Below are 27,315 nucleotides of genomic sequence, written 5' to 3'. Positions count from 1 at the left end.
GATTTATCCATCACTCATCATATATTGTCAAAGGATATATTGCCAGTAGGACAAAAAAGAGGACATTCTACTGATAGTCCTCCTGGCACTTCTACCATTCTCTCTCCATCCGTTATTCTTGCTCTCTTAAGTTCTTTTCCTCCTTCGACATTCTCGATTCCACCTAAACCATCCAAAAAAGGTCCAAATCTAATCTTCGATTGGATTACTCGATGAAACCTAATTGTATTTCCGCTATAGAAACGATTTACAAAGATAATCCGATTAATTTTACACTCAATTCCACGCAACTTATTGCATTTCTTGAGAACTCTTTTGGATGTGTTACCCCACTACAAGAAGCTTAAAAATTTTCCTCCAACATAGATGGTATTCAAAAGCTCCACATAGGTACAAAGGAAAGATCACATTGCACGTGCTCCGTCTGTCGTTATATCAATAATCTTTTCAAATAACATTGAAAAATTTTCCAACACAGACTTTAGTTCATTGCCCAGGTCTTTGTAGGTTGTAGTATCTTGCGTTGGAATCAGTGAACACACTTCTTTGGTAATATTAAATTTGGAGCCAATACCACGTAAAAATATAGTGAGTTGTGTTGTATATCGCAACACTCATTGAGTATCAAAGACTTGTATTCGAATTTTGCAATGCGTTCACGAAGAGTTGTTATGTTCTCGGACAAGTCTTCAGTTCTGCTTGTAATTGTGAATCTTGAAAAGTTAATGTTTAAGATATTTATTGTATGGGGAAATGTTATTTCTGCAACAGCAGTTAGACATTTTTGTAACATCTCTTCATCCAGAAAGGATTTCATTTTTATACCAGTATATGACAAAAACTAGCCAAACTGGGCTTTACTGCCCTATTTAATAAAACAGCTTGATTTTTAAAATAGCCTGTTGTTTTCTCAAGTTTTTCTTCATTTGATATAAAACTTATTTATCCAAAGTTGTCTTGTTAAGTTTTTTTATTGTTGTTCATGTTTCGTATCGTAATGCCTTTTTTATAATTATTATTTTAATATCGACACAGTCTCTGAGCATATTAAGCATACAGCACAATGATACAGCTTTATCTTTGACAAAAGTGAAAAAATTATCAAATTCACACTTTTGTTAAAAATGCCTGTGCTCATCCGCAACCTTCTGTTTTTTGTTTACTTTTTGATATGCTATTGTGGATTAAAAATTTGAAAATTAAAACAATTTAATTAATTTTGAATAATTGAATTGAATATAATAACTTGAAGGCTGTCGATTATTTTGTAATATTATGTTTGTATTTAATTTTTACACATTCTATAATAAATAACGATTTATTCATATTTAAATCTTTGATGATTCACGTGTTGGTCTTCATCGTGTACAGATCGTTAAGTTAATAGCAATTTAATAGTAGTTTTTATCATCTTTAAAAATGTAGTTGCAAAAAAGTACGATAAATTAGCTGTTACGTACAAACCAGGTAAATATTATTTTGATTTGCTTATTTGGTTAAGAATTTATAGGCCTGTCACTGAGTTGCTGACTGTGGTCGGAGCCGACATTTACTTTTATTTAACCTTTTCCTAATTTAACCAGTTGCTTGTGATTTTGGTAACCAGGATCAGAACAACATGTCAAACTCAACTTCACATACAAATAATACTCATGCACCCAGATCTTATGCAGCTGCTATCTCTGCAAAATTACCTCCACCCCCTGTGCCTTTTCGAGGCCATGAAATTACCATGCCTTCTCTGCCCGATACTGTACTGTTTGATTATATTAAAGCAACAGGTAGTATTGGTGCTCCCAAAAAGGTACACTTCGCATATAGAATCTTCAAAACATTACTATTCATTTAAAAACGCAGACTTATTTCACCTAGCCCATCCATTTCTAACCCTGTAATTAAAAAGTACTCCAGGATCGAGGATTAACACTTACCTCTCCTGTTTCTTACGTTAAAATGTGGATCACCTGATGATGAATATGCTCGTGTTTTGAGTTTTCGCCGCGTAACTTATATTTTACCCAACAGTGATGATTTTTCTCTAAAAACATCGACTACCATTTCTTTTGAAAACTTAATTCACATAATATTGATTTTAACTGACAAACTAGAATGCCTTCTTTGCAAACAGGTTGGACTCACCGCAGAGTTATGTCCCAATCTCCAAAATAGTGCCCCTTCCCATAAACACACTCCAATTTCAATTGACTCGTCAAATATGGAATAACCACTTAGTATTAACTTTATAAAAACGTCCCAGAATCTTTTTCATTCAATGTAACCCAACTTATTGCATTCCTTGAAAATTCCTTTGGCATCAACGACCCTCTAACTAAAGGTAGTAAATTTTCCACCGACATACTCTCGTTAATGAAAATCTTGCACTAATCTATACTAAGATAAAAGAAAGATCATTAAAAAATCGTATAACACAACACGTCTGTTAAATAAAATTAAGATAAAGCTTTATCCCGATCAAAAAAATCTCACAGAACAACTGCTCACTAACTATGGATATACAAGTGACTCCTCCGTTCTTTCTCAATAGTTTTTCTCACTTTTCTCCTATATCGTGTTTAAAATTTAATAACATTCAGTTTGATACTAAACTAAGTGAGGGTAGCCAGATATGGCGAAAATTCCACCGAGCGATTGCCGGTATAAGCAATCCCACACTTACTGGCCAACGGCTTCGGGCGGATGAGTTGGTAAGTGGAAGGGCACTCTTTTGTCCTAGTGCTAAGAAATTGGCACCAAAGGCGAATGAATCAAGTAAATGGTCAACGGCATAAGGATGCAGAAGGCAAGGAGAAACCACTGCATTAAAGATCCAATTGGATATCTCTAGTACAATTATCATGGCAATGAGTACTAAAGGAAAAAAAGAAACTGATCATGGAATCGGAGCCCAAGATCCGGCAGGGGAGGAACAGACAAGGACTCCCAGGTCGTTAACGGCGAAACCCTTGTCAAACTTCGAAACAAGACAAACTAAAATTATCAAAAACAAAATAGGTACGTGGAACGTCAAAAGCATGTATCAACCTGGTAAAATGCACAACATCCTTCAGGAAATGGGAAGACTGAATATAAATATATTAGGAGTAAGCGAAACATGGTGGCCTAACTCAGGATATCTTTCAACAAAAACCGGTACCTTATATTATTCGGGAAACACTGATAACCAACATAGACGTGGAGTAGCAATTATTGTCGATACAGAGGTCAACAAGTCAATAGAGGGCTTTCTCCCAATCTCAGAAAGAGTGATGCTACTACAAATAAGGCCATCACACACAAAACTAAATCTGATCCAGGTTTATGCGCCAACGACGGATCCAACAGAAGATGAAGTAGAAATATTCTACCAACAAATTGAAGGTGCACTGAAAATGACAAAGAACAGGGAAATCACGGTAGTTATGGGCGATTTCAATGCAAAAGTCGGCAAAGGAAGAGCTGGAACAGTAATGGGAGACCAAGGACTAGGGGAACGTAACGATAGAGGCGATCGTCTAATACAATTCTGCCAAGAACAAAGTCTAATAATCACAAACACGTTCTTTAAATTACCAATGAGACGGTTATATACATGGCGCTCACCAGCAGATAAACCGGAAAAAGTTGTAAGAAACCAAATCGACTATATAATGATTAAAGAGAGATATCGTAACACCATCAAATCAGTTAAAACATATCCAGGAGCAGATGTCGCATCAGACCTTAACCCACTAATCGCTAATGTCACGCTTAAGCTTAAACGTATAAGAAAACCACAAAAAACTCCAAAATTAGATGTTAGAAAACTGAAAGAAGTGGATATAAAAATCAAACTTCAACAGAAACTATACGAAAACATTGATAAATTAGATACTAACCCTTACGAGATAAACGAACAATGGGAAACACTAAAAAACTGCCTCCTCGCTCCATGCAAAGAGATATTAAAAGAACCGACACGAAAGAAAGACAATTGGATGACCGACGAGATACTCGGCATGATGGAACAACGAAGACAAGCCAAGAACAAAGACAGCCACAATTACAAAATCATTAACAACGAAATCAGAAAAAAGATAAGAGGGACAAAACAAACTTACTATGAGGAAAAATGTAAAGAGATAGAGGATCTTCAGAACAAATACGACCTATTCAACATACATAAAAAGGTTAAAGAAATGGCAGGACTGCAAAAAAGAAACCACAATACAACTCTTTTAGATAAAAATGGAAATACTATGATAACGACTGACGAAAAACTAAAACGATGGGAAGAGTATATGGAAGAGCTCTTCGACGACGAAAGAGGAAACCCACAAGACTTGTCTTTTGAGGACAGAGAAACAAGTGCAGAAATTACAAAGGAAGAAATAATGTATGCACTAAAGAACACCAGAAACGGAAAAAGCCCCGGGCCAGATCAACTGCCTATTGATATCCTTAAAATAATAGAAAATGAGTACATTGATGTCCTCTTAAAGCTTTTTAATAAAATTTATCAATCGGGTGACATACCCAACGAATGGTTGACCTCAACATTCATTTGTCTCCCAAAAAAGAAAAATGCTAGAGAATGCACTGACCACCGTACCATAAGCCTGATGTCTCACACACTTAAATTGTTTTTAAAGATCATTCATAAACGCATTTACAAAACACTTGATATGGATATTGAAGAAACTCAATTTGGATTCCGTAATGGCGTAGGTACCCGTGAAGCTCTATTTGCATTCAACGTACTAATCCAGAGATGCTTGGATGTGAACCAAGATATGTACGTCTGTTTCATAGACTACAACAAAGCTTTCGACAAAGTCCGCCACAAAGAGCTAATGGACATCCTCAAAGCAAAACAAATACAACACAATGACCTTCGAATTATAACAAATCTATATTATAAACAGCAGGCACACGTACGCATTAATGAACACACATCAGAAGAGTTCGAAGTTAAAAGAGGAGTGCGACAGGGGTGTGTACTGTCACCACTACTATTCAATGCATACTCTGAAGAAATTATGAAAAGAGCTCTTGAGGGAGAAACAGCAGAAATCAAGGTCAATGGAACACCAATTAACAACATTAGATATGCGGACGATACTATCATAATAACAGACAACCTCCGAGACCTCCAAAAGCTAATGAACAAGATAGTTGAGTAGGGAGAGGAATATGGATTATCAATAAACACCAAGAAAACCAAATTTATGAGGATATCAAAAACCCAAAATAATGGTGAAAGCCTGACAATTAACGGTAGTGCTTTAGAACAAGTTGAAAACTACCACTATCTTGGCACAATAATTAATCACACAAACGATTACTCCAAAGAAATCAAAGTTCGAATAGAGAAAGCACGTACAAACTTCAATAAAATGAGAAAGGTACTTTGTGCAAGAGATCTAAAATTGGATTTGAGAGTCAGGCTGGCAAGGTGCTATATTTTCTCGACTCTGCTTTATGGGATAGAAGCATGGACACTTAACGCGTCGACTGCTAAAAAGTTGGAAGCATTTGAAATGTGGGTGTATAGAAGAATCCTGAAGATATCATGGACCGAGCATGTAACAAACAACGAAGTCATGAGAAGAATCAACAAAAGAATGGAAGTATTGGAAACCATCAAGACACGAAAGCTGCAATACCTGGGGCATGTTATGCGTAATGAGAGATACAACCTACTTCAATTGATTATACAAGGGAAAATCCAGGGCAAGAGAAGTGTAGGAAGAAGAAGAATCTCATGGTTGCGTAACTTGAGGGAATGGTACGGATGCACATCAATTGAACTATTCAGAGCAGCAGCATCTAAGATCAGAATAGCCATGATGATTGCCAACCTCCGTCGCGGAGATGGCACGTGAAGAAGAAGAAGTTTGATACAATGTAATTGCGATGGATTTTATCCTCGCCTAGAAAGAGTTCAAAAGATTATTTCCTCTCATAATTCCTTTTGTCTTCAAGAAACAAATTTTAAAATTAACCATTAAGCCAAACTTAAAAACTTTGAAGGATTTCATCATATTCGCACAAACTGTACAAGGACCAGTGGTGGTACTTCAATTTTTGTTTCTAGTGATGTAAATCTACTCTCTTCTACCGTTCACTACAACTCTAGAAGCAGTAGCGCTTACTGCTTGGTGTCCTAACAAACTTACCATTTGCAACATATACATCCCTCCTGACCATACCCTCAATGAAGAAGAGATAGTCGATTTAATATTTCAACTTCCACTCACGTATATTCTTGTGGATGACTTTAATGCCCATAACAGAATTTGGAGCTTATTCCGTACTTTTGGTAAAGCAAAGTTAATGAAAACATCTTAAATTGTTCAGGCACCTTTCTGTTAAATACTGGACTTAATACCCATTTTAACATCTCTTCAGGATCATATTGAGCCATTTATCTTAGCCTTTGTGACCCCAAAATTACACTGATTGGTTAAAATTTAATTCTAAAACTGACATATTATTATCCTCCTTAGCTATTACAGAGGATATTAACATTACTCTAAATTTGTTTAACGAATGCTTACTTAATGCTCTCGAATAAAACATATCGGTTAAAAACCATCTCTTCTACTCACAAAATGGTAGTCTGGTGGATTGTAATAATGCTCTCCGTTTATCCAAGATTGCTTTAAATAAGTATTGGCGAAGCAAAACTCAGGAAAATCTTCTAATACACAAACAACTTAAAGCTAAAGCCAAATTCATTATTAAACAAAGCAAAAGATCCTCATGGCAAAATTACACTTCCTCCTTATCACGTTCCTTGCCGAAAACGCGCTGGTGCGTTGCTACAAGACTCTAGCTAGACGCCGACGACGCTCTCGCGCGTTCAGACTTTTATTGATTATGATCTTGGATTATTTCACTGGCGCTACAAGAGGGTCTTTTATATTTCAAAGGCAGATAACTAGGGGTACTCTAACTTTGTTCTTGGTTCTTCGACTAACGACTTTTTGTCCAGACAGGGTGTCTATATCTTTTGGCTTTGTAATAATTGTAAATATTAGTAACAGTACATAAAATTCTGCAAATGCTTATTATTTTATCGGATTAGTAACCGTGTAAAGATTAGTAATTCCCAGATTTCAATATTTCTCCTATTTTTTGACTCGTCAATCATAAAGCTTGGTAATACCCGGATATTTTCAGTGTTTCCCCTAAATATGATTTGGGTTCTTTTACATCTCGTTTGGTTAGTTTATATTTGAATGACATAGGGTGTGCATATTGAAGTGTAAAAATGAATAAAAATAATATAAATGACGATATTATACCAAGTGGCTCAAATTCAAATAAAAAAAGAAAGTTAGATATAAAAAAATATCAGATGAAGAACTGTTGAGGTTATTATAAACAAGCGTTGAAGAATTTAATGACTTTCTTGATTCAGACAGTGAGTATTTACCAGAATCTGAGGATGAAATTGAAAATAACTTACCTGCAGCACTTATTGAGGATACGCAAGATAATGTATGTTATAAAATTAAATGCAAATATTCATCTTTTAATAAAACTATATTTAATTGTAGACTAAGCTGCTCGTTGAAGTTGATGGAAGCGATAAATGGGAAGAAAATGTCGATGGATGAAAAATTTCCCTTTTTTAAAACACCAGGAGTTACTAATACAAGTTCCCGATAATAATCCAGTTCACTTTTTTCGAATGCTACTTACTGATGAATGTTTGCAGCAAATATGTGATGAGACCAACAGGTATGCCGAGTACGTTTTCTTGTTTAATTCAGGGGCGACACATTCTAGAATTTTCGATTGGAAAATTTTGACTCCCTAAGAACTGCTAGTCTTTTTAGGATTGGTTTTACATATGGGCCACATTTCATTGCCTAGGATTGAGGATTATTGGAAAAAGAAAGATACTCTTTTTGCTAATGCAATTTTTTCCACTTTTATGGGCTGGAACAGATTTATGGTCATACTGCGTTGTTTGCATTTTAGTAAAAATCCAGAAGAGGGAGAACAAGTACCTTAAGACAGAATATATAAAATTAGATCGATGATAAACTTTTTTAATAAGAGAATGGAAGAAGTTTATTATCCTGATCGTAATTTGAGCTTAGATGAGTCAATGGTATTACACAGAGGACGACTTAATTTTAGACAATACTTAAAAAACAAAAAGCATAAATATGGAATAAAGTTGTATATGTTGACCGAACCAAATGGTCTAATTTTAAAATTTTTAGTTTATTCTGGAATGTTTGACGATTGCGTTTACATGGACAATTTTTACAACAGCTTTGATTTAGCCAAAAATTTGCTTGAATTTTCAACTTACTTCACAGGAACTCTTCGAATTGACCGTAAAAATAATCCTGCAGAAGTAAAACAAGAAAAACTTGCTTAAGGTGCAACAATTGCCCGTTGCCGAAAAGGAGTATTAGTTGGCAAATGGAAGGATAAGAGAGACGTTTACTATATAACAACAGAATGTCAAAACACCTTACAACAAGTTACAACAAGAAGAGGTCAGCATGTAATGAAACCAGAGCCTATTATAAGATATAATAAGAATATGTCTAATATTGACCGACAAGACCAGATGCTTGCCTATTATCCTTGTCAACGAAAAACTGTACGATGGCCAACAAAAATATTTATACATATTATGCAGATGATGGTTATAAATGCTCACATACTATACAATAAGTATTCTGGAAAAAAGATTGGTCTTTACGAATTTCGTTTAGAACTCGTTAGATCACTTTTAAAAATTAATAATTCTGAAACTAAACATGTTTGTCACCTAGTAACAAAACGAGAGGTAAAAGATCTAAAGGGAAAAGTTATGAGAAAACGCTGTAAAACTTGCAGCGAACGAAATATCCGTAAAGATACAATTTACGAATGCAAAACCTGTCCCGACACCCCTGGATTTTGTCTGGATTGCTGTCAAATATTCCACATTTAAACCTTAATTTTGTTTTATATATCTATATTTTATCTTATTTTGTATTTCTTGTTTTATTTTTATTTTGTATTAGTAAATCAATAAAATGTTCCTATTAAAAGTGATTTTTTCAATATTATTTACAAAACGCACCAGCGCGTCGTACGGCGTATGTATATAAATACTAGACCCGAGCACCAGTGACGCTCTAGCGCGTTCACCACCAACCCTTATTGTATATATGTGCATTTAGTTTAAAAACACTTACTTTATTCGAACTTTTCCAAAAACTAATTAATAAACGTCTGTGTATCAAAAACAGAAAGCGGCTCTTAGTGAAAACCTACCCAGAATAGATCGGCAGTTAACGTGTTAATACAAAATGCAAACTCTACTCATTTATGAAAAAAATTATTTTACAAATCCATGGCAATAAACTTAACCTTAATAATATCCCTTATATATTTTTAAAAAATCTCTCCAATACATCTCTCTCCAAACTTTTCGAAATTTATAACCTTATCTGGAACACACATAAATTCCCAGATATTTGGCGTAATTCTATAATCATTCCAATTAAAACACCTGATCAACCCTCTATAACACTTAAATATTTTCGTCCGGTTTCTCTTACTTATATCACCTCAAACTTCTTAAAAAAATGATCAATAAAAGACTTACTTGGTTCCTTGCCCATCAATTGCAATTGAATCAGTTTACAAACGTTTTGGAAAAGGGTTGACTCGAAGTTTCGCCCTTGGTCGGAGTGGATCTTCAAGGGAACACCAAATCGGCTAAAGAATTCTTTAACAAGTACCTCTGCAACGGTAGCACCTTCTTGATTTGGTATCACATAGGCCTCAGTCCATTTCGTAAAATAATCCATGGCTACCAGGATATATTTATTTACATCATTTGTCTCTGGAAGTGGACCTGCAATGTCGATTGCTACTCGTTCCATAGGACTACTAACATTGTACTGTTTCATGGGTGCCCTCTTTTTACCAACTGGACCATTACTGGTTGCACACAGTTCACATTTTCGGCACCATCTTACATCATCTTTACAGTTCACCCAATAGAACCGCTCTCGAACCTTTTGCAGAGTCTTCGTAATACCAAAGTGTCCACCTGATGCACCGTCATGCAACTGACGCAATACTTCTGACACTTTACTTTTAGGTACAATCAGCTGGAGCTTAGTTTCTGTACCATCAACGTTCTCAAAGGTTCTATACAGAAGATCATCTTTCAGCACTAGGCAATTCCATTGGCTCCAGTAACACTTGACTTCTGGACTACATGCACTAATGTCTTGCCAAGAAGGTCTTTCACTTCGACGCATCCAATCCAATACTCTTTTTATACATGGATCATCTGCTTGAGCGTCTTGTAGCTGTTGAGGCTGCCATTGATCATTAATGACGGTGGTTCGTCTCACGGGGCAAAGTCGTTCTTCTAATTCAAGACAATGATTACGATTTATCCTGTATGGCTGTCTTGACTGAGCCTCAGCATTTGAATGGCTTTTTCCAACCCAGTGTTGGATCTGTTCTAGCTTTCTGACTGTTGTATTATTTTCATGCAATTTACGGCGAATGTGACCTACGTCACCACAATTCCAACATCTGGGCTCTCGTCTCTTCGGCATCGTGTTACGAACTACTTTTCGTACCATTTCTTCCAGACGTTCATCGTTTGGTTCGTCGCCTTCTTCAATAGTTCTTACTCGATGGGTCCGTGAAGTTTGACTAGCTGTTTCATGTTCCAAGGCAATAGCGAGCGCTTCATCTAGAACTTTCGGTCTTGATAGTCGTAAAGCTTTCTGTAATTCATTGTCCTTTAACTCATTGACGAAGATATTTACAGCAATTTCTTCCAACATGTTGTCTGGTGCCTCTGGATAAGCTAACCGCACTATACGACCAACATCTGCTTCAAACTCTTGCAAATTTTTACTTGCTCGTTGAATTATACTTCTTAGTTGCGCCTTGTAGACTTGTTGTAGATGGGCATCTCCGTAACGTTTGTCTAGTCGAGTGAACAAGGTCTGGTAACATTTTTCTTGACCCTTAGGAATCGATTTTAGGATATCCGCAGTATCACCTCGTAAAGCAGCAGTTAAGGAAACAGCTTTTTCTTGTTCTGTCCAATGATTGGCTGTCGGAATAGCTTCAAATTGTCTAAGGTAAATGGACCAAGAAGACTTTCCATCAAACGGTGGCAATTTGAATCTCATATGATGTGTCATTTCGTCTCTAGATGATTCTTCTTTCATTACCGGATCTAAAGCTACCGTATTAATTGGTGGTAGCTCTTTCGTGTTAGTTATCATGGTGTCTAATTGTTTGATCTTCTCTTCTACGTTGTTTACATTTTTCTGTATCTGATCGAATATTTTAGAGACTTCTTCAAATTTCTCATTGTTCTGAATACATACTTCGTCGAATCTTCTAGAGACCTTTTCGAGTTTCTCGTCGTTTTGTCTAGCTACTTCTTTAATAATTTGAGACGTTTCATCGAATCTTTTGGAAACGTGTTCAAATTTATCATCATTTTTTTTAGAAGATTCTTTAATCATTTGAGACGTTTCATCTAATCTTTTGGAAACAGTCTCGAATTTATCATCATTTTTTTTTAGAAGTTTCTTCTGTCTTCATTAAAACTGCTTCTTCTGCTGACTGAGATGGAATGTTTCTGGGTCATCTCCATTCTTGGTAAGAAAAGTCTTCAGTCGTTCTTGGAGTATCTTCTTGCCCGCTGCAGTCTTCATCGCGTTCTTTTAGTTGCCCACGCAACTGTTTTACTGAAAGTTGTACTAGCAGCATCTTTGGTCGGACACACACGTACTTTTTAAATGTTCTTTCGTACCAAGATCATTACCGAACTACGCGGATGTTCCCGAGGAACAATACTTTTCAAAAGTTCAAAAGTCTTTTTCAAAAATCACTGCTGAATTTATTTTTTTTAATCTCACACCGTGACACCAACTGTAGCGAGATTAAATAATACGAGTGGTTCGAATTTATATAAATATATTTATTTATAAGATTACAGTTCGGTACTCTCTTATCAACTAAACTAACCCATAACATCGTGACATATATATACCAAAAGTATTATTCTCGAATCTTCGGGGGTAGTCCCACCTCTAATTCGTCTCATTGAAACCGCATTCAAAGACGGGCGCTATTGAAATGCCAATTCTTACGTTTTCTAGATTTATCCTTCTAAGCATTATGACGTATCGGAGATGGGCTATTTCGTTACAATATTTAAATATCTAATACTTTGTTTATGTTTATTTACTTTATATTTATTCACTAATTTGCTTTTCCGAAGTTTATTACATATATGATAATTATAATATGTACCAACAAAAACGTAAAATACAAATTATTGCATCTCAATTATGACGCGTGCACCATGGCGACAATGAAAAATAATGCATGAAAAAAAAATTAACATTTTTTCAAGTTAAGTGCGTATCGGAAACGATGTAAAATACAAGAATATAAAAAAGTTCATATTTACTTACCAGAGTGTAATATCCATATTTGAGAATCTGAAGTATTTTTTATCGGAAATCTAAACATTCTCAATCCATGAGTTTTATATGGTGATAAACCACATTTGTAATAAGAACAAATATTTCCAGCCATCTGTAAAAAAACCATTTATTTATTACGGAAGTAACATTATTTTAATTCAAAATCACTTTCTTTCAAATATTATTGAATGTATTATCTGATAAAATTAATTTCTAAAACTAATTTTGTTTTTTCTCATACAAATGTTTTTCTTTATGTTTTAAACACATAGGATTAAAATGTTTTGCTTACATCGGGCCAAATGTTTTTAATATACTTCCAAATGTAATAAAAAATGTAAATTAAACTTATTTAGATGTAAGACCACAGTATGTATACGTACTATTTTTATAGACACACGACATTTACTATACGAAGTCCTTGATAGTAATAACTCTATTTTGAATGAATAATTTAAGTGATTTATGGTCTATCTTTTGTAACATTTTTATTTGTAACTAAACCTGTTGCTACTATGTCAGTGAAATATTGCAACGCTGGGTAATTTAATTCAGGGGAACGAAAATGGAGGTTCAATTAGTCTTTAATATTTTCATGTAGTACCATCTAGTATAACGTATATCAAACAAACACTCGTATATTAAAATCTATTGAGATAGAAAGAGTGGTGACATCTAGTGACTGTCTCAATTAAAATCAAACAACTTTATACATTGCGTTGGCCAACTATTCTTTTTTAAACAATGGTAATGGTATAATAACCTGGATACAATATTAATTCTTCGGTTGCCATAATTTTCATTTTCCTCAAATATATCGTTCATTATTTTCTCGTGAAGTTCCTGAAGTTTATTTTGCCAGAAAAAGGTAACGATAATTTTATGAGATTTATCTAGTAATTCCGTATTTTGTTCTATACAATTCGATAAACTTGTCGTTCTTCGAATATCCTTTCTATATTTTCTTCATTATCGTCGTCCTCGTTTTCGTTTGAATCCGTTTCGTCTCTATTCGATGCATGTAACGATATTTTTGATTGAAAGTTTGCACAATCCTTGAAATGGTTAATATTTATTCTCGAGAGGGCATTTGCATTTCTATTTATTTTTTCTGAGCGGTGTTCTATTTTATAATTGTATTCTTCGAGTTTTGTACATACCTTACAAAAGCCATGTAAGGGGTCGATGATCGGTAATAAGAGTGAATTTACGGCCAAAAAGATATGGTCTAAAGTGTTTGACTGCCCATACAATAGCTAATTAATTCTCTATCTATAGTAGAGTATTTTGTTTCGATACTGCATAGTGTTCTGGAGGCATATGCGATTGGTAAATCTTTTCCCATAGGGCCTTGCGATAGAACGGCTCCAATTGCAAATGCACTAGCAACTTTCAATCTGGTGAAATCCAAACGCTAAATCTAGGGTTGTAAAATATTGACATTTTCCTAGTTGGTCCAATAGTTCTGAAATTTGTGATAGTGGATAACGGTCTTGTACTGTAAGTTCGTTGAGTTTGTGATAGTCAATAACAACTCGCCATTTTTGTTTTCCTGATGCATCTAATTTTTTCGGTGCAACCCAAACTGGGGATGACCAGGGAAAAATAGATGGCTGAATTATTTCTTGTTCTAACATTTTATTAATTTGTGTTTTTACCTCTTCCTTATGTATTTGAGGATGTCTGTAAGATTTAATAAATGTAGGTCTAGCGTTGTTTGTTTCGATTTTGTGTTTAATTTCGTTTGTAAAAGTAAATTTGTCGCCGTCTACATAAAATATATCTGCATATTCAGTATAAATGTCTAGAATTAGTTCTTGTTCTTCGTAATTTAGGTCAATTCTTAGTTGCTCTTTAATTATCCGAGTTCTATCTACTATGAGTTCTTTTAATTCATTTGGGATAGGATTGTCCCTGAATTTTCGAAAGGTTCGATTGGGATGCCCGAAAATTCAATTATCTTTGTTATAGCGTTAGCGTTAATCACGGAAGTTAAGAATTCTCCATTTTCGTCTATATAGACTAATTCATTAGGTAATTTAACTTTTTCTATTTCTTGATAAGTTTTTGTATTTGATAAGTTGCATTTTAGTCTGCACATTTGTTCGGTCCGGCTGCCAATCGTTATTCTGTTTGTTTTTCCTTTTATTCGTTTTCTCTCTGGTCTTTCCAGATTTTTGTCTTGATCTTGGGATTTTTGGAAAGTAGTACATTCCCTACTCATGGTTTTTTGTGCTTTTATATTTGAATTTGCCTTGCAATCTAGCTTAATTTTATTTTCAGGTTCTACTCGTATTATTTCTGTAAGGAGTGTCGATGATTTGTCTTTCGTGGGTGTATTTGTCTCTTGTCCTACTTTGTGACGGGTAAAGGTTTTAAAATTTGTATGCAACTGTCGGGATTTTAGATCTATTACTCATTCATAATGATCTAGGAAGTCTAGGCCTATTATGCCATCAAAATCAATGTCTAGATTAAAAATGAAAACTTTGTGAGGATTGTCTTTAGTAAAGGGAATAAGGACAGATTCTGTAATTAACAATTTTTCGTCGGTTATGCCTTGAATAGTAACATTCTCGGGAAATCTATTATGATAATTTCGTGCTTTGTTTTCTTTAAAAACTGATTCCAGCACCCGTGTCAATTAGAAGTTTAAAAGAATTAGTAGCATCATTATGTAATATAAATTTTTAGAAGCCATTGTATGAAAGGGGCTTACAGGAATGTCTTTTCGGGAAAATTAAGATTCGGATGGAAGGTGTCCAAGTTGAGTGTTTGGATTTGTTCTTGTATTTTCGTAATATCTGTTGAATTCGGAGGATGGTTGTGATTGCGAAATGAAATAAAAAAACCTGATAATTTTCTGTATTGGGTGTATTGTAATATTTTTATTAATCTAATTTATTGTCTTTATTTATTATCAAAGGTTCTACATTTATAACACTTACAAGTTTATTAGAATCTTTATATATTTATTACAGTTTTACACTTATCACTAAGAACTAGAACACAACTACTTTAATTTATATTATTTACAATATTTATTTCGGACTAAAAACTCGACTTCATATTCAAAACTAACTGTAACTTAAATAAAAGGGTCCTCTATATTTATACTAAACAACAGTTACACTAGAACTCCGGCGATTCCCTTCGAAACTTCGGCGGAGGCAGAATATTTTTACAGATAGTCTTAATAGATAATAGATAATTTTAACGATAGATAATTATATGTTTTTAAGGCTGGGAAATAGAATAGAAAATTGATATGATTTTATATCATTACTAAACCCTATTCACTTTTTATTTATTTACTGATGTACGACCTATGTATCATATGATTTTTAAAAATATTTACTTTTGAAACTGTTAGTGTAAGAATTTCTTGAAAATTAATCATTATATCACAATTAAACTAAACTCTAAAAAATAACACGACCAGTAAATAACTTAACAATAACTATAACATAAATATAACACAATATATTAACTTAAAAATCAACACGATACAATTTGAATTTAAAATGATGGCGAGTTGGGATCTGTAACATGAGAACCTGTCTAATAAATTATATTTAATAGCCTCTTGACGAATGAGACGGCGAATATCAACACGTGCTCATGTTTACTGATGGAAATGTGGTAAACGAATAAACTTTATATCTAAATCCAGAATGTTTCTTAATGAAATAATGCGAGAAATGACACATACATATTTCACTATCGAAGGAAAAATGACGATATTATAGAAGTTAAAATGGCTGATGGTTTTTACACTTTTTATTTATAATTGCATTAACTTACCGACTAGAAGTGGCTTATAAATCAACGGGTATACATTACGAAACAACTAAAACTGTCCATATTCTTCCTTCCCAACGAAATTAATACTCTTTAAAACAAATTTAGCCTTCTTCTGTCGCCTACCCTTTTTTTTTGTTAAACAAAGTTGTCTACCAAAAGATTAAAACCAGAATGAGCGCTAATTGCTAGCCGGATGATCATGTTGCCCTAGAGCACCGTAGGTGTCGCTGTTTAATGCCAACTTAGAAATTCAAAATTCAGAAATTCATTAAGAGGATTGGGATTTTAAAATTTTATTTAAAAATGTTTACGGATTATTAAAGTAACGGACTCGTTACATTCCCCTCTTACTCGGAGAAAAAAAAATTTAAACGAAATTTTTTTTTTTTTGGCATACTTAACAAAAATCATAGGGTAGGTATGAACCGTGCGTCATGGCAATAGCCCAAACAGACGCTTAGCTATTGGTTAGCCAAAGTTTCCGTCATTGTAGTACAAGCAAAGGATACAAGCCAATCTAAAATTTAAATTTTTAGCCATGACACTAGTTTGACAAATGTAGCTAAAATACACTAACTTAAAACTAACTTCCGAACAGTCTACATCGATTCGCAAGATTACAAGTAACCACAGATTATGAATAATGTAGAAAGAAGGAGACATCTAAAGATATCCAAATGTTACTAAGTGACTTACAAGTCATATCCTATCTATAGTACATAAACTACATTAAAGCTTCCATGTAGCCTAAAATAGTCGTAAAGACAAATACTCATATATCTCAAAATAATGTGAAATCGGACACTGATTCCAAAATTGACTATTCGGTGGACAACAGATTTATAGTAGAATATCCAAGGATATAATCAACCAGGCAAATGAGTCACCAATCTTTTACTCTAATCAAATAATCCAAAAAGTAACAATAAGAAAAATGCCAAATATATATGGACCAGGTTAAGTGTTGAATTGATTACTAAATCCACAATTGATCCACCAGTGTACAACAGATTTATAGAATAGCATATTTAAAGGTATAATCGACCAGGCAAATGGGTAACCAATTCACACTATAATCAAATAATCTAAGTAAATTAGGTCAACATATACCCACATCCGGTAATATGTGCCTAAACCATAATATTCATAGACTAAATCCCTGAATCTAAATCAATATCAAACAAATTAACTTATGCTGACATTCACCAACTATAGCAAGTAGCTTACATGATCTAGAAAAGACTTGAATGAGAAAGGATGTTTACAGTTTAGATATTATGCGTCATTATTTATCGTAACATTGCCCCCTCTTAAAAGATGGTTTCTCCTGGAACCTTGTCGGGACTGGAACTAGAACGGTATGCTGGTATCGGCAACTGGACCCTCGTTTACAACTTCCAGTTGTATAAAAATGGCAAAGGACGGTTTTCTCTCTGCACCAGTAACTATGCGGATTGCAACAGACTAACACCTGGACTTCGGTGTCTTTAAAGATCTCCTCCACCATACTTCGGATAACCCTCCAATCTAATTGGCGGTACTCTAACTTTGGCATAGCTAACTTTTGCCCGTCGGACTCTAGTACGTGCTCTCTCAATTAGAGGTGTGCTTATTAGTTCTTTTAGACGAACTAGTTCAAGAGAACTATTTCACAAAAATGAACTAGTTCAGTGAACTAGTTCTCGAAAGAACTATTTGTAGGACCTAAATCGAAATCCAACCCTAACATAACTGGTTGCCAGATGTTTCGTCTTATCATCACACAAGCTCGCGCCGGCCGCCCGTTTTCTTCGGTTTTCAGTCAGTCTTTCACTACCATACAAGTAGTTGGGGTTCGGAACCATTTCTTTCGATTGTATGTTTAGGTTTAAATGTTTTAAATTTATTTCTCAAATGTTTTGCAAATAACATTTTTTTTATTTACAAAAAATTATTAAGATTTGTTTTTTATTAACCGTTTTAAATATAAATATTTATGGTTCACGTATGATTTATTTTTATATTTACGTATATTTAAACTCATAGGTATCTATAATTGGGTTATTTCTAAAAGAACCTTTACAAAAAAAAAATCAGTGAATTTTCTAGGAGCATTAAATAACATATTTTCATTCTCACTTTTACATAAAATTATATTTTATGTAAATGCATCAATCATTTTAACCACAACTAACAATTTTTCTTTCAAAATTTCAATCCGAACCATTATGACATTAAGATAAGACTGTTTATGTTATTGTCACATTCATAAGAATTATTATCTGTTATCTGAGGCTAATCGGCATTTCTTTTTTTAAACTAGTCAGTCCATCCCATTCACAAAATAATAAATATATGATCTCATTTATTCATTATTTTCTTCTTTAGAACTTGAGACACAATTTATAATGCAAATCGTTCGCAGTGAACTAGTTCCATGAAAATTAATGAACTAATTCAATTAGTTCAGTTGAAAGAATCGTTCACTTGAACTATTTCGATGGTAAACTACACATCTCTACTCTCAATTGAAGTGAGGCTTCCCATACATCTCGGTAGGTAGGTTGGTCACGGGCAGTGTCTTTTGTTCTTCTTCTTCAGTGCCTTATCCGGTCCGGATGTTGGCGATCATCAAGGCTATCATGGTTTTGTTGACTGCTCTGCGAAACAGCTCCGCTGAGGTCATCCCAAACCATTGTCGGAGATTTTTCAACCACGAGATACGACGGCGTCCCGGTCCTCTTCTGCCAAATACTTTACCCTGCATAACGAGTTGAAGAATTCGATATTTTTCTTCGTTCCGCATCACGTGGCCGAGGTACTCAAGCTTAGCTGTCTTTTGTTACCAGGTAGAAAAGATAAAGTGATACTGGCCGGGATGGTAAGGGCTAGCGAGTAGTCATCGGGAAGCGCGAGTAGATCTTGCTTTTCTTCAGTGGTAACCTCATGTCTTGCTTTACCGTTACCTCCATAGACCCCCATGATTTCCTCAAACGTGAGGTCAGAGAAATCTTGGACTTGGTTTACTTCCACTTCTTCATCTACGTCGTGGTCACCTTCGAAAGACGCCAGCCGGTTATGAATCTTGCTTATTCGACATATGACATCGTTGATCTTCTCCATAATGAGATATGGACCTTCCCAAAACTGCTGCAATTTGGGAGAACAACCTTTTCGCGTTTTTGGGATTATAGACCTAAACTTTATCGTTCTTCTTAAAGCACACCTTTTCAGCTTGCGTATCGTACCGTTTCTTCATTCGGTCGCTAGCGATCTGAAGATGGGAACGGACGAACTCGTTTACATCGTCCATTCTTCTTCGTAATTCAATCACATAATCTTCACCTGCTACATCTTCTCCAGGTCGACACCCAAACTCTAAATCACAAGGTAGTCGCATCTCGCGTCCGAATGGGACCCTCGCTGGTGTCTGGCCTGTTGATTCGTTAACAGCAGATCTGTAGGCCATTGTGAAGAACGGAAGATATTGGTCCCAGTCTCGCTGATGATCGGACACCATCTTTGTCAAATACTTGCCAACTGTCCTATTCATTCGTTCTACCATACCATCCGATTGCGGATGATACGCTGTAGTTCTTGTTTTCTTCATGCCTAGTCTATCACATATTCCTTGGAATAGATCGCTTTCGAAGTTCCTTCCTTGGTCACTATGGATCTCCAAAGGCATTCCAAATCGGCTGATATAGTCTTGGATTAACTTATCTGCAACGGTGGCGGCTTTCTGGTCTGGAAGTGCGTAAATCTCGACCCACTTAGTGAAGTAATCCATGACTACCAACATGTACTTGCCTCCATTTTCACTTTCTGGAAATGGCCCAGCGATGTCCAAAGCTATTCTTTCAAACGTGCTTCCAACATTATATTGTCTCATAGGAGCTCTCCTTTTTCAGTGAGGCCCGTTACTCGTAGTACAAATAGTACATTTCTTACACCAGTCCTTTACGTCGTCGAAACTGTTTATCCAATAAAACCTTTCCCGAATTTGCTAAATGGTTTTCTTTACACCGAAATGCCCTCCTGATGGACTGTCGTGTAACTGACAAAGTACTTCTGCTATCCTGCTCTTTGGGATTACCAACTATCTTCTCTTCTCTGAACCGTCATCATTTTCCAGTACTCGTTTGAGCAAGCTATCTTCCATGATAAATGTAGTCATTGACATTGATTAGTCTCACAGGAATTTCTTTAGCAGAAGTCACCAATTCCTTTCCAATTATGATTCCACGGCCAACCTCGTCGTCATGGTTCCAAGGCTCCATCATAACAGGTGTCCCTTCGTCCACAATTCCCTGTAGCCGCGCTACTATGGTCGTTTCACTTCTCGCAGGCACGACTGTATCTTCTTTAATGGCTGCTTGCACAGTGTTGTCATCATGTGGATGAAGAAATACCTCCTCGTTATCAACTTTGATTACCTTATTCTTAAAATCCAATTGGAATCCATGTATATTCATTACGTCCATTCCTAATATAACATCCTCTTCGATGTGAGCAACTGTAACAGTATGGACGAACTTTTCTGCTCCAATTCCTAATTTTACCTGGATTTCTCCATGAATGTTGGCATTTTCACCTGTAGCGGTCCGAAGTCGCAACCTCGTTGGTAACAGTTTCTTACGGCTGTTTATAACTGTCTGGCGTATAATGGTTCTGGTCGCTCCGGTATCCACCAACAACGTATGCCTTTTACCATTTATTTCTCCATCTACATATACACTATCTTCACGACATTTCAAAGAAGCTATTAGTATGAAAGGGTCCTTGGAAAAGTTCCGGGTCGAAGCTGCCCCCCTAAGGCCGACCCGTTCTAGTTTTCCTGATGATGATTTTCTTGATTTGCATCGTACCTAGGGTGCTTGCATGAACTTCGTACATGTCCTATTTCGCCACAATTCCAGCATCTTATGGTCTTCGTTTTCTTGTATGTCATACTTTTCATCATATTAACGAGCTGGTCAAGTTTATCTTCATCTCCTTCCTCTTTTACAGTCCGAACTAAATTAATACACAAAACAAATTAATCTATTTTTTTTTATAGAAATTCAGATTTCTGTCGGATTTTTATCAGTGCGGCATGAGTCACTGGTGTCTCGTATATTTGGACCTCCTATCGCATTACAAACGTAGTTCTCAATTAGCAGTGCGGTACAAGATACACGATTAACAATTCCAAATCAAGAAAACACAAATAACACTCCGAATTATATTATACAACTAATAGTCGAAAAATGAAGAGCAAGAGGTAAATGACCAAGAAGCCGAAATCTTAATGACGAACACAAATGTAATCGACTAATCAGACAATTAAGATCAGCGCTACATGATGCACGCAATGCCACATTTGAACACTACATTAGTACATTGTCTAAAGAAGATCATTCAGTATGGATAGCAACAAAAACACTTAAAGAGACATGAACAACACAACCCACCAATTAAGAAAGATGACGTTAGTTGAGGAAGATCAGACCAGGAAAAAATGTCAACATTTTCAGAATACCAGATAATAATATTCAAGCAATAGAACACTGAAAACTTTTGTTTTTAACTGGACGCCCGTGAATGACTTATCATTTTTTAAATAACACTTAATATTGCACTTTTTTATTGTATTTTTTTCATCTTTCAAGATAATTCTTATAGGGATATATTTATTTATAACATACGGTCTTATGGTCTTATTACGGCTTTAAGATTATACGACCTAAATGTATCTTGTACCGCACTGCTAATTGAGAATTACGTTTGTAATGCGATAGGAGGTCCAAATATACGAGACACCAGTGACTCATGCCGCACTGATAAAAATCCGACAGGAATCTGAATTTCTATAAAAAAAATAGATTAATTTGTTTTGTGTATTAATTTAGTTTAGTTTAGTTTAGTCGAACAAGAGTTGCAGTAAAAGATTTTTCTAAATATAGAATGTAAACCATATTTTCAATGCTTTGTGAAAGAGAATCAGTTTATAATATTCCGGCCGACGTAATAACACCTTATTTTAGAATATTGGTCGATGAATTGAAATCATTGTTCAAGAAACGAATTATTCATGTGCAGATGTTTTACTATAAAAACATGTAAAACCAAAATCTCGATTAAAAAAGTTGCAACCAGTTACTCACGATGAAACTTAACCCCATTATTGATTTTACAAGTGATAAAATAAAATGGGTCGACAAAAGACCAGTTTTAATCCTTACAACATTTAAACATAATAGTTGTATCTTGGTTTAATCAAATGAAAAGAAAAATTATACACAAGTACTAAAACCACAAACTATTCTCGATTATAACTTGGTGAAAAAGAGTGTTGATTTTAGTGATCAAGTGGCTTCTTACCAAAGCCCAATACGCAAAATTCTGAAGTGGTACCGGAAAGTGGCAGTGGAATTAATATTTAATACCGCAGTAGTCAATGCTTAGTTGCTAAATAATAGAAAACGTAAAAAAAAGCGACAACCTACCCTTGATTTCAGACTGGAGTTCGCGAAGGCATTTGCAAATAAAGAAATGTTGTAACCCTCACGACCAGTTACACCCAAAAATACCATATCAGGCAAAGCGATGTAGATAATACAAAGAGAAGAAAGTGTACAAGATGTTACAAAATTTTAAGAAGAAGCATGCCTAGTAGAAAGGCCGATATAAAAGTTAAAACACACTCTGAAGAATTTGATGGCAAAACTGCAATATGTCTAGTGTGCTTCAATGATACTTATACAGGAACTATTATTGAGTAAAAACGTATTGTGCCTCAAGTGGCCTTATAGTATTGGAAGTCGTAAGTTGATAGTTTCTAGTAGAACGTTTTTATTGTTAATTACCTCCGTAAAAGTGAGTTATAGTATTTATAAAAAAATGGATGTAAATAATATGCCTTCGACATCTAAAAAAGCTAGATGTGAACATAAACGTAGATTGACCACTGCTGAATTACAATCATTGTTAGAAGCATCTGGCGAGGACGATGTAGATTAAATGAATGGTGGAAGTGACTCTGATTGACTCTGACGAAATATTTGCACAAAGTCGTTCAGAAAAATAGAGGGTTGCGTTTTGGAAAGAGACAACACAAACAGAATTTAAGACTTTTCTCGGGCTTATGTTCCATATGGGGACAATTAAGATGAACCGTCTGAATCACTACTGAAAAAGTATGGGTAACTTCTATAATAGTGTTGACTAGACAATTGCTCATAGCCCATATTAAGAAATAACCGAATAGACAATGCTCACTTGTCTTCTTCTTCTTAGAGTGCCATATCCCTACGGAACGTCGGCGACTACCATGCTTATAATATTGTTATACTGATCTCGGTCTTGCGCTACGTGTAGCAATTGGTCCGCTGTCAAACCTGTCCACTGCCGCAAATTCCTCAACCAAGAGAGTTTCTTCCGTCCTATCCATTTCTTTCCTTCGATTTTACCGTTGAGAATTAGCCGAAGGAATTCATATCTTGGTCCTCTGATTATATGTCCAAGATATTCTAGTTTACGCCTCTTAATAATATTTAATAGAGTTCGTTGATGTCCCATTCTTCGAAGAACTTCTTCGTTTCTGGTTCTGCTAGTCCATGGAATTTTTAGTATCTTTCGATACAACCACATTTCAAGCTCACTTGTCAAAGAAACTAAAAAAACGTGAAGTGGTCTAAAAACTAAAAAGTCCCCTATTCAAACTGGTTTTTAATAAAAAATTTAATAATATGTTAAAGTTTTTTTAATATACCCTAAAACTGAAAGCGCAAAGAATCGATTGCAAGTTTCAAAATACTTGTAGAGTCATACTGTTTGGACAAGTACAGTTTTTTAAATAATCGCTTTCTGTGATAAACAAATTGAATAAATTGTAAAATATTTTTTGATCTGCTTGATATTTAGCACACTTTAATAACTCATCAATTGCCATAATTTCAAGTAGCTATATTACCTGTCGTTAGGCAAAAAACAAAGTTATTAACATTTATAAATTACTACAAACATAATATCTTAGAGTTTACGGTTTTTTGGAATTACCTATCTTAATTATTTATGTGTTTAAATTTGGTATTTATCTACATAAACAACTTTTTATGGTCTACAACTTTTATTTGAATTATGTTTCTTTAGAATGTATACAAAACATTTTATAAGCAAAAAATTATTTTTTTACCTTTTAAGATTGTTTAACAAAACAAAGCAAAATCAACTGTACGTTTTACAAATTTTTCGTCGACTACCCCTCATACTATTTAGAATTTAAATTTCTGTATAAGATTTTTTTAAACTATTTAGCGAGGTTCCGTGAACTACTTTCTTATGGCATGGTCAAAGTCAAATATTTTATTTTTATGTGATTAAGCCACAATTATTTGTCGATATTGAGATGAAAATTACATTTTTAATTAACTAATATTTAACGATACAATTTCCAATATTTAACCTTGTTTATTGTACAAATTATGTAAAAATGTGTATACACATTTTGTACAAAAAACGTTTTTTGAGAACGATTTCCTGAATGGAAATCAAACTGTCAAACATTAAATAATTAAAATGTGATTCTCATCACAATCACGACCAATATTTTTGACTTAATCCCATAAAAACCTAATATTTATCTTAAACTATTCACTGATAGCTTCGATTAAACAGCTTGGAAATTGAAATATGTAAAATATTCCCCTACACAACTCTCTGGGAAAAAATGTGTAAATTAAATAAAAACAACTGAACGTTTATATAAAAAACTTGTTGGTTGACCCCAGCCGCCTGAAACCAGCCGACCGGCAGGTAGATTCAATGTCTTTATTATTTGAACTTGACCCAAACCGATCGATATTTTTATGTTTTCAAATATTATTCTAAGTATTAACACTGACAACATCTATTGGCTTTAAAATGATACCAAATACAGTAATTTTACCTCCCGAGTTTAAAATGATGGTTTGATGTAAAAAATTTAATATATAAAAAAATCGGATTATTGAAAAACCAACAACGGTGCCAAGCCTACAAAGGTGCACTAAACGAACATACACGACTTATAAATAGAAAATGATAGCATTTCTTGGTGATGCTAAATTACTGCAACGTGAAAAGAGCTCTAAATGATAGCGGGATGTATATATATATATTAGGGTAGATCGAAAAATCGAAGTTTCGAAAACTGTTTTGGAATAGTGCATAAAAGTTGCCAATTGATATTACAAACCTAATCTTTATTTCCGATTTTTTAAAAAATGTTTACCTTCTGCTCTCTACTGGATGAAAAACTAAAAAATATGAACTTACGATTTTAATTGAAACGTTCAGTAATAAGTACATGTTATTATTATAAAAATGATATAAAATTGAAATATCTTTGAAATATGTTATCTTTATTCCTCTACCCACTAACTACCCTCCCTTTTAATTTTGATTATTTATTGTTTGTTGTCTTTTTTCGGCTTAAATTTTGGCATATCTTTGCGCGAATCAATTTTCGTCTTGATAAGACTGTTTCTTTTTTGTGACCCAACAACCGATGAAGATACTTCAGTTACGAGCTTCACGAATCTCTACAGATTGGGTGTGACAGGGAAATGTAGCGATGTCTATGATTTTTTCAGGAAAACCGGAAATAATATTTTTCAAATCATCTACTTTCAAACTTTGAAGCAATTGAGGTAAGTTATTTTATTGTTTTGCCAATCAATCAGATCAATATAGTCATCTGTATCAAAATTAATTTGAGAAATAATAAAAGGTCGGATATAAGATCAACCATTATTGGCCTTAGATTTTGCAATGAGAATGCGACGAAGTGCAATCTCTCTTATATGCAGGCGAGTGTCATGTAGCATATATAGCAGAAGATTTTTCGGATGTACAAAATAGGCATTTCTTTGAATTACAAGGACTATAAATAACACTTTTTAAATTTTGCTCTAGATATCGACTTCGTTTTATTGTTTGTAAAACATGCTTTGCACCATTTACACATGATGAGTTGCACTTAATCTGAAACCAGAAAGGAGCATAAACCGTGAGAATAAAGGTCAATGCCTTTAATTCTGATGTTTGATTTTCAGTACTAATATAAAGACGTAGAATGTTATTTGCCAACGTGAGCCATCGAGAATGATTTAACTTTCCAGGGCTTCGGTTTAATAAATCGACAGAACATTCCCCTGTAGAAATTGCGACACAAATTTGAAACAAATATTTCTGATCGGCATTAAAGTCAATTAAATCTACTTCTGGTAACTCACTATTTGACTTGCAACAAAACCTACCAACAACCAATTTAAGCACAAATATAGTCTACTATTAAAGATTGCTCTGTATATGTAACCTTATCATCAGAAATTGCACTGAATAGGGGTTTCATCAGGGGTTGTCAGACCGTGGATCAGATCAAGTAGCTTCCTGTCTTTTAAAATATCTTGACAGTATAGTCGATATAGTTGAAAAATTTGTTCTGTATTTGGATTCTTGTCCCGGTTAAAATAAAAATAACATTTTTACAGGTGCATTATCTTTATTTGTTTATAGATCAACAACCATAAATGAAATATAATTTAAGTTCCTGGAAGTGGGTCATACTAGAATGATATTAGATGTTGACCATGCGAGATTTGAGCGTGCCAAAACAACGTTACAAATTGAAGTAAGGATACCTCATGACTAATACCAGTTTGTTAGAACTGTCCCTGGTAGGAAGAAATTTCAAGCTATAGAAATACACAGGAAACGTTTTTTAGTCTATTCAAAACTTTTCCAAAATCTCTATGTAAAGCGTGATAAAGGTGTGGATAATGAAAATGTGAGATGGCATGATATAAAAATTCTACGTTTTGGTAAAGATTTGGGTGTTATAGACATTAAATATTCACATAAGGGCCTTAACGTTTCTAACCTTAATATTAAACGCAGAGGACTTATAGTGGACCTAAACCCATAAAGCACCAAAAAAAAAGGAAGACTTGCTTTTCCTGCTTCAATATCTTGATCCAGTGTACCATCCATTTTACTACGAACTCAAGACTATTGAGAATGTAAATGATGGAATTTAATG

The 27,315-nt window shown here is 34.5% G+C and overlaps 1 protein-coding gene and 1 long non-coding RNA gene across 4 annotated transcripts in view; both read left to right on the top strand.

Moving 5' to 3' along the window:
* The window catches only part of LOC140451164 (uncharacterized), a 184,367-nt gene that overhangs the window by 24,760 nt on the left and 132,292 nt on the right, over window positions 1–27,315 (top strand). The window lies entirely within an intron of this gene.
* LOC140451177 (uncharacterized) lies at window positions 1,327–27,315 on the top strand. The gene is made up of 3 exons (XR_011952030.1): window positions 1,327–1,467; window positions 25,789–25,924; window positions 26,793–27,315. It is a non-coding gene; the product is annotated as an uncharacterized lncRNA (long non-coding RNA).

Source organism: Diabrotica undecimpunctata, chromosome 1 (assembly GCF_040954645.1).
Source record: "Diabrotica undecimpunctata isolate CICGRU chromosome 1, icDiaUnde3, whole genome shotgun sequence".
NCBI classification, from domain to species: domain Eukaryota; kingdom Metazoa; phylum Arthropoda; class Insecta; order Coleoptera; family Chrysomelidae; genus Diabrotica; species Diabrotica undecimpunctata.
The sequence above is the reverse complement of the archived record's forward strand: the minus strand, read 5'-3'. Positions and strand labels throughout refer to the sequence as shown.